The following is a 9,191-nucleotide window of genomic DNA, read 5'->3' on the forward strand; positions in this document are numbered from 1 at the left end:
CTGAACATTACAAATTGTCTTAAGCAACTAGATATTTCTTCATTTGATAATTTCCATTGGAAGAATAATTCTATTGTCTTTTTGACATTTAACCAACCCTTCTGCAGTGTGATGCAACATTTTTTAGAACACATCATCCTTTCCTTAATTATTTTTCACTTAAATAACATGGACATTGTAAGAGGGAGAAAGAAATGGTGGAATGTAAAGAGCTGGAAACGAGGAGGAAAGCTGAGGCAGATGTAATAAGATAGCATGATCTGAAAAAAAAAAAAAAAGCTGTTATATCACAAACAAATTATGTGAAAAGATAACACGTTTGAAAATGTTTTCTAAGCAAGACCTTGAAGTTTATAAATTGTTTCAGAGTGCAACTGCAGTGGGAGAATGATGTGCGGAAAATAAGCAAAGCAGTGTCTAGAGCAGCGGAGGTTGTGCTGGAGCTCATTGGAAAGTCTGTGGTTTTTTTTTTTTAATTATTTTTTTTTCTAGTAGGAAAAAAGCAATGAGCAGTATCCTGTGCAGACTTTAAGTGGGGAGTGATTTTCCTTCTGTAACCTGGAATCAGGGCAGGCTGCTTGGAAACCAGCTATCGCTGTCTTGAAGTCTCCATCCAGTCCAACCCATGGACCAGCTGCTCCTGCCTCCTCCCAAAAGGCCTGCAGCCACCACCCTCTGTTTCCATCCTCTTCCTCGCCCTCATCTGTAACGGGGACTGCCTGTGTAGCTCAGGGAGCGCTACGATGCATTGCTATGAGGGACAAAGCCTTTCACAGCTGGTTCATGAGCAGCTGCATAAAGACAAATAAGGGAAAAAAAAGAAAAAGAAAAAAAAAAAAGATCACACAGCAGAGAAGAGGAAAAACAGCTTAGAAAACAAATGCAAACAAAAAGAAAATGTCAGCTGCAGCCTTAGGAGTATTCTCCTGCCATGTAAGTGTAATCAGAGCTGTGACGTAGGGTTTCCTTTCAGCCTCTAGCCCGCGGTAACTAAATCTACGTGTACAGCCCCAGGACTGCTCCGGCCAGGGGAGCAGCGCAGTGCTAACGAGGGCCAGAAGCGCGGCAGCGGCTGTGGCGGTGCAGGCAGGCGGAGGGGAGGACGTCTCCATGGCGCGGGCTTGGATGGCGGCTGCAGGCCGTGCGGGCCTGGCGGGGCGAGCGGTGGGCGCCGCGGCCCCACACAGCTGGGCACGGGGCCCGGCCTGGGGTCTGTGTGGGGACGGGAGGGCAGCGGAGGAGGATCAAGGGCTGGGGAGGCAGGAGACTGAGCTGACGCAGGCAGGTGTTAGGTTTGGCAGGGCCGAGCAGGAAACAAAAGGCCTGCCTGGTCTCGCAGGGCTGGGAAAAGGTCGGTAGCGGAGATCGTCCTAACAGCAACGTTGCTGAAGTGGTTGGTCTTCGTGAGCAATTATTTTGGAAAGAGAGCATGAGGCAGGGGAGTCAGCAGCATGCTAGCTGCTGGGATATGAGGGGGGAATCACCGCTCACTGCTCTGACCAGAGAGAAGCACCCCACAGCAAACAATGTCTGGTTAAAAGCTAAGGGCAAATGCAGGCACCAGGCCCAGAGGGTCTGCGGCAAACAGCTGGGTTTGCTCCCCACCCTGCTTCTGCAACAACGTGGGTGCTGCTCCAGCAGCCAAACACTCTCCTTGCACAGAAAGACATGACAAGAAGAGCTTTTGGCATCAGTGGCCATGATGGGAGGATGAAGACAACACCCATTTGGAAAGGCATGCCCTTCTGTAAAGAGAGAGCAGAGGGATGCCTGTTTTTCTTCCTCTCTGAGTTTTACACTCCCTTACTTCCAAACAAACCTGGTGCAAACTCCATTTGCCCCTTCGTTGCACAGACATCATGTTTTGTGCATTTAGTCTTCAGTATGAAAGACAGAAGAAACAGTCTCCACTCTGTTGGAATGAATTTCCTTCTCATCTGTGGCTTTTTCTTTTTCTGTGGTAATAAATAATTCTTCTTATTAATAACAGAGGGGTATTGGAAAGCAGAATCTCCATTAGCTACATCTAAGAGAAGAAAAGGGAGATTATGATCGACCTGATTGATCTGAGTGTTATTGCTGCATAGTGAACAGGCTCCATCAGCGCGTAATTGCCTTCGCTGTGGAAGAGCCCTTGACTCAGCGGAGACTGGTACTGACTGTGCTGGGTACAGACGTCTATTAAGAGGCAGTCCTTGTCCCTGTGAGTCATCTAAGTGGATGAAGCACATTAAAAAATGCAGGGAACAAGACTAGGGAACCAGAACAAGGGAGAACTGATTTCCCAAGGATATTTTGCCTGAGATGATTGTTTTTGTGCATTATAAGGTATAAACATGGAAATTTTATTTGTGATTGGGATGTATAAAGCAACTGTCTCTCTTGCATCCCCAGCTGTCTAATGGTACATAAGTTTCCCACCCTGGCTCCTTCTCTGTCGGCCTCCTCCAGAGAATCACCTCTAGAGAATTTAGGAGAATTGGGAAAGGACTGTCTCTTTTAGGCTGTTACCTCTCTACCAAATGTCACTGAAGCTGGAAGGTGTACAGAGAGACATACAGACAGCACAATCATGCCAAACCTCATTCCCCCAGGAATACAACAGATTTCAGGTAGAACAGAAAGCAAGTGGCTGGAAATATCAAAAGGCTTCTTTTTTTTTTTAAAATATATATATATTTATGTTTGCTTGCCTGTTTGCTTTATCATTTACATTCTTTTTTGACTTGATGTGGCATTGCCTCTTAGTAGAAGCTGCCAGTAAAACATCCAAGAGACTGGAGACCTGGTCTATATAATGTCATAAAAATAAGCCTTTAAAAAGCCTTACACCTCATTGCATAGATATCAGTGTAGTCTTTTCAGACTGGGTGTCCAGGAACAAAAGGCAGGGTACTAAACTCTTTCAGGTATATATCATTAAACTTGAAGGAAAAATGAATTAAAAGAAAAAAACCTTCAAATCCAACTCTATTCTACTCTGAAGAAACTATCATCAAGTGAGCTGTTAGTCATTACTTTGTCCCAGTCTGGAAGAATAATTGTGGAGTTGCTGAGGGTGCAGAAAATACAAAACCAGACTAAGCCAGAAGGACTGGCAGTTGGCTGCTGATAGCTAGGTGCACGCTTGGTCATTTCTATGGGCTTCCTTTACAGGAGGGATGTGGGCTGTACCTGGAAAAGAGAACCACCCCCATGATATATTTTGTAATTTGTTACTAGTACTCCATACCAGGCTGTCTAGCATTTAGTACTTATGTATCACATAGCATAATGCTTGAAAACATGTTTGTGGTTTGCATTACCACTGAATATCACTTTCAGGTGATGGACTTCTCAGTTTTGAGATCAGGTTTGGTGTTCCGAAGATTCTCCATTACCACAGCAAGCACTGTACAAGTGCTTAAAATAAGTTCAGGAATCTAGATGAAAGAAGAGAAAAAGAAAGGCTTAACTACAGCAGCACTTTGCAGACCTGCTTGCTAAAGCAAGCACAAGCTTTAGCACATGCTGGCAGTGCTGCACACTGATCCAGCAAATTCAGCAGGGTGGAGAGACGAGAAAACTTTCTAAGAAGCTTTGGGAAACTAACAATGAAGCCCCTAGAGACAGGAGAGTATATTCCACACAGCAGAGAAAACCACTGGGGTCTTCCACAAATGTAGCATTCATGGTGAGAGTATAATATAGTATATATTATATATATATACTATATATATATGTATATATATAGTATATACAGAGAGTATATAGCAGGGTGAGTGCACAGTAAATTTTCTTGGCCATTACTACATATCTAAACACAAAGAACATCTGATTTGTGATGTTTTTTACACCAGGAAGGTGCCTTTCTTAAGATATTTTAAGGTTTTTCCACGATGAAAATGATTAAATATCTCTTCCTGGATCTTATAATAACCAAAGGCACAGCCTTTAGTTCACCAGTCCCATGACCTTAAAGTCTTAGTGATCTTTTGCGTATCTCAATTTCTCTGTCTGTGAAACTGCGCTACAATGTTTGTCTCTTTTTGGAGACTTACTGTCTTAAAAGTGTAAGCACTTGGAGATTTTTCAGGCAAGCTTGAAGTATGAAATTTTAATAAAACAAAATAAACCAAATCCTCAGCTTCCTTTTGTCAGCATGTCAAGTTTAAGCATCAGAAGCATTTTGCCACACTTAACATAACGACGTGTATATTAATTTATCCAGTGGGCTAGCTCGTGTTCTCACTGAGGAATACATAAATCCTCGGCTATTATTTAGAACCTTTCATCCACAGATGTCAAAACACATCGCAAGTTCTGTAGTACCTCTTGTCAGCGCAAAGCTTTCATTAACGTCAGGGGAAGGAGGATTAAGCCCAATATGTTTCCTGGAAATAAATATTTATTAAGAAATTACCTTGTTTGTTCCACCTCGCTGTCTTTCAATTGCGAGTGTCATCGCAGCGCTCGCTGTCCCCCAGGGGCAGTGACTCATGGCTGCTTTGAAGGAGGCGCTGGCAGGCCAGCAGTCACCTCCGTCAGGGGACAGCTCACCGTGGCAGTGACCTGCCGCATTACGCTGCCCGTCCCCACCGAGCGCAGCGTTCGGAGCAAGCAAAAGCCCAGACGAGAATTAATCGCACAATTGCATTAGTGCCCTCTGAACCAGCACACTCAGCTAGTCCTCCAGTGAACCCTGCTGTACTGAGAAGACCTCCGGATGGGTTGTGCTGAACCAGAAGCATTGGTGCTGCCCGCAGAACGTGCCCGGCTCCCTCCCACGCAGACGCCTGTTAGTGTAAGATCACCGCAAAGCCCTGGCTGTGATGGCAGCGTCTGTGAATGCTTGGCCATGAAGCAGTGTGTGTTACCTACGGCTTCTTTTAGATCATATTTGATAGCCACAAGGGCAGCCCGGTGTCTGGGCTGCAATGCCAGGTGGCACGCTGAGCAGCTAACCCAATCCTCTTCTCTTGAGCATCGCTGCTCTACTGTCACTCTGTGCTGCTTCTTCTGCCCAGAGGTGAAAATGCACCTCCTCGCCTCATGTAGCACTGAGGATTATCCTCTTGACCTCTCAGTGTCAGGGTGAGGGCAGCTGGCACTCAGGCACGCTGTCGGGAAACTCCATCTAACATTTTTGCTGCCAGATGATCCATCTGGGGGCAGGGCCAATGTGGATGGGCTCTGCTGAGGTACACCGGGGCCATGACCGACCTCCACGTAGGGTTTCTGTCCGACAGCAGGCTGGGGAGGGCAGCTCTGAAACAGAAATGTTGACAGTAGCTGTCAGAAATCATGTCTCCACCCCTGAATGCAGGCGTTTCTCTGTAACGTGAGACCGGTGCCTGTATAAGGCTGGTGTTCATAGCTCAGTTCCCACTCCAGACTTAAACATCTGAGCCTTATCTTTCAAATAATGCACAGGCACTAGTGCATCCGTCATTACAGTCTCTTGAAAAAGTGGATGCTCTCTCCCCATTCCTTCCTCAGCAACAGCATTACTGCTTTGAAATGAAATTACATTGAAATTTTACCCTGAATTCAGGACAGTGGTTATCTGTGCTATGCCCAAATACACTTATTTGGTGCATGGAGGATTAACGGGAAGAGATTTGGATTTCTAACCTAAGTGTAGATGTGCAGGAAGTGTGGAGATGTCCTGCCAAACAACAAGGAAAGTATTTGAGGCACAGCGTGAACTTAGGGACTTGCAACTTTTTGAATGTGTAGGACATAGGCAATGGTTCCGGGGCTGTGCTCTTGAACCTAAATGCTGCCTTCATTCCTTCATGGATCCGGGCCTCGGGCAGTAGCTCAGTAGAGAAGTTCAGCTCAGGTGTGAAACATTGGGCTGCTTCTCTGGGCCAGACCAAAGCTGCTCTGTAGGCTTATTGGATGGATCAAGGAACCTGATTAACAATCACATGAAAGGAAGGACCTTCTCCTCCATCCTCCAGTGACTGGGATGTCTGGTGTCAGCCCCAGAGGAGTGAGATTTCAGTAAATTCTTAAACTTTCTTTGCACTGCTGATGTGGGAGATGCAGTGCACAAGTAGATCCCGTATCAGTCCGTTTATGCAAATGCTTTAAATCCCCATTTCAGTGCGGTTTCAGCTTAAATCAATATTGATCTAAGAAAGGTGGCTTATCTCAGCAGCACTTTAATAGATAAATTAACAACTAGGGTAAGCAGACGTAACTCCAGGGGGACCGACACCATTGATTGTACCCCTGATAGTCAGTGTGGCCTCTGAAAGATTTTAAAGCAATCAGTGTAACCGGACCCCTGGAGCGTGCCAGCTCTTATTAACCTTGATAAGCAGGCGGGCGGGCAGGCAGAACTAAGAGGCCCTCATGATTCAACGTGGCAGAGGCTGACCTCTGTGTTTGCCTCCTGTGCAAGCTCAAGCAGAACAAATTAATGCTTAAACACTGCCATCTCCACCGGAGACATGGAAATCCAAACACAGCCAAGTCCATCTGAGCTATTCTGAATCCCAGCCTGGGAACATAGCTGCTGATAAAATCACACAGCCCACTTGAACCAGAATCCCTGGATCCGTATGAAACTTGAGGTCAGTGAAAAATGATTGATTCCACTGGGAAAGCCTGAACGGATCTGGAAGTGATGGGAATTTCTTATGCTGACACAGAGCAGCGGGTGGGAGAAGCTACTGCTTGTCCCCAGGCCAGTGTGGGGGCTTGGACGGGACAGCACCTGCGAGACAGAGAAGACCCCCAAGGAGGGCAAAACCAAGTCCAAATCAAGTCCTGCCACCCTGCCGCCTTCCCCCTCCCCGTGCACATCTCCCCTCTCTGCCCACCCTTCTCCAAGGCCAGGGGAGAGAGCAGCAGCAGGATGAGGAGCGTTTTGGCAGCCCCAGCTCCCTCCTAGCAGCTCCTCGCCTCCCTCCCTTGCAGGAGGTCAGGGGGCCGTGAGCCAGGCACCAGCACCGCCACTGCAAGACACCCGGAGGAGTCTCATGAAATGGCGGGCGTCCGGGAACGAGCACTCAAGGCATTTAAGGAGCATGAATTATTTAGGAGGTCCGGTTAAACATGCCGCTCCCCCCAACTGCTGCAGTGCCTGATGCCTTAGACTTTGGGGCTGGGACTGGGTTATGCAGAAGGGGAAATAATCAGCGAGCAGCAGCAGCAGCGAGCAGACAGGAGTCCTGCAGGTCCTGGCAGTGGTCCAGAAAGAAGTGAAGTAAAATAAGATAAAAAGTGACTCCCCAATTCAGTCCTTGGCTTGCCCTAAAATAAACTGTTCTCTGAGGTTCCTAATTATGCGTATGCAAAGCCACCCCCCAACAGAAAAAATAGGCACGTATTTGTCTTTCCCGAATTCTCTGCAGTGCTTTTAACAGCTAAAAGCTGTTGTATATTTTCACATATATATTTTCGTAGTCTTTCCTTTGTGAACAGTAAGTCCCTCTCTAAAAATATATATAAGCATGGAACAGGCAGCACGTCTTAGAAAAGGGTTTTTATTTTCTATTATTGACATGCTTTTGCATTGTATTTCATGTTAGTATCATCCTAAATTCGGTCTTGTATGAAACTGTGACATTTCGTATGTACCTCTAGGGCGTGCCTGCTTATTTTATGTCAACATATTGTATTTTAGTTTTTAATGTTAAGCTAGGAGCTAAGGTTTGCTTTGATCAACTGAATTTTCTGACTGAGCACATTAGTGCTCCAGATTGACCTGAAGATTAAGAAAAAATATGTAATTGTAATTATTTCTGGAACTGTGAAACTTCTTTGCTGTTTGCATATTTTTTTTATACTGAAATGCATAAAAATGTGTTATTTTCTAATGAAGCCTTTTTATTTATTTATTTATTTTATTAAATTAACTTAAATATCCAGAATGTGAGAGATCTGATCTTTGGATATGATCAGAGGGAGACACAATCTTGTTCCTCCTAAATCAAGAACATATTTAATGGCATTTATACAATGGTGATGCAAGGATTCCACACTCGTATTTGGTAATACAAGATGCTGTACACATAACAAGGTAGAATCAGTCCCTGGAGAGAAAAGGGTTTTTAAAAAGAGGGCTTATAAGAAACAAGAGGGACAGGGAATTATTTTACAAACCCTGACCTTACCACGTCTGCCATGCCCCACTTTTTGCATCACTAGCACATGACTGTGACTCCCTACCAGCTCAGGTTTTGTGGGGAATAACACCTGTACTGGGAGTCTCTGCAAATGGAGGAATATGTGTAGGAAACATACACAGTCACAGCTAAAAACTGGGACAAGCTGGATAATGTATTCACCATCTGTGATACGAATAGAAAAGGCTGAAGACCACACCTAAATTTTCTGCCTGAAAATGACTGTGGGCGAGCATTTGGCTCACATTTAAATGCAATAGCATGATTTTTCTTTCTCCTCCTCCTCAGGTAGAAGCTATCAGCCTGTGCCTGCTGGTTATCATTTGCCCTGCCCACACGTGTCAAGCATTGACCTGCATTTTATCATGCTGTCCTTCACTGTTCATCACGAGCTCGCATCTCAGCTCCCATCCTCACAGGCAGCCAGGGAAGGCGGTGCTGGTGGGCTGGAGATGGGCAGACCCCGGGCTCTGTGTCCTGGTGGGGACCAGCAGTGCATGAAGCAAGGAGCACTGCTCTCATTGCAGCCCACTCACTACAGCCACAGACAAAAACACAGTGAGATCTTCCCAAAACAAATCCAGACTTGAAGGGAAGAGGACCTTATGTTTACAAAGCAGCCACAAACTTAGGGGTGATGGTGGCTCCTATAAACGAATGGTAGGCAAGAGCATCTCTGAGTACTCTCATGCATTCCTGCCATCTGTAGCACTGCCAGCAAGGTTGGAGAAGTCTCCTACTCTTGTAGAGAGCTTGGGAAGAGGGGTTTATCCTGGGACTCTCCAGGCAACCAGACTGGTAATCACAGAATCACAGAATTGTAGGGGTTGGAAGGGACCTGCAGAGATAAACGGGTCCAACCCATTAGGTCCAATGCCTAATAAAGCACCTTCATATAATCACTTTGTGGATTATGTGTTTTCATGAATGCCAACACCATGAGCCCTGCGTAGGGGCTGCTCTCTGGAAGTCCCACTCTGCTGAGGTGGGCGGCATGGTTAGAGGTACCATGTTCCTCATCCCGCAGCCCTGGTTCGTTGGCGCCATGGGGAGCCTCAGAGCCCTCCCAGA

The sequence above is a fragment of the Anser anser genome, assembly GCF_964211835.1.
Source record: "Anser anser genome assembly, chromosome: 5".
NCBI lineage: Eukaryota > Metazoa > Chordata > Aves > Anseriformes > Anatidae > Anser > Anser anser.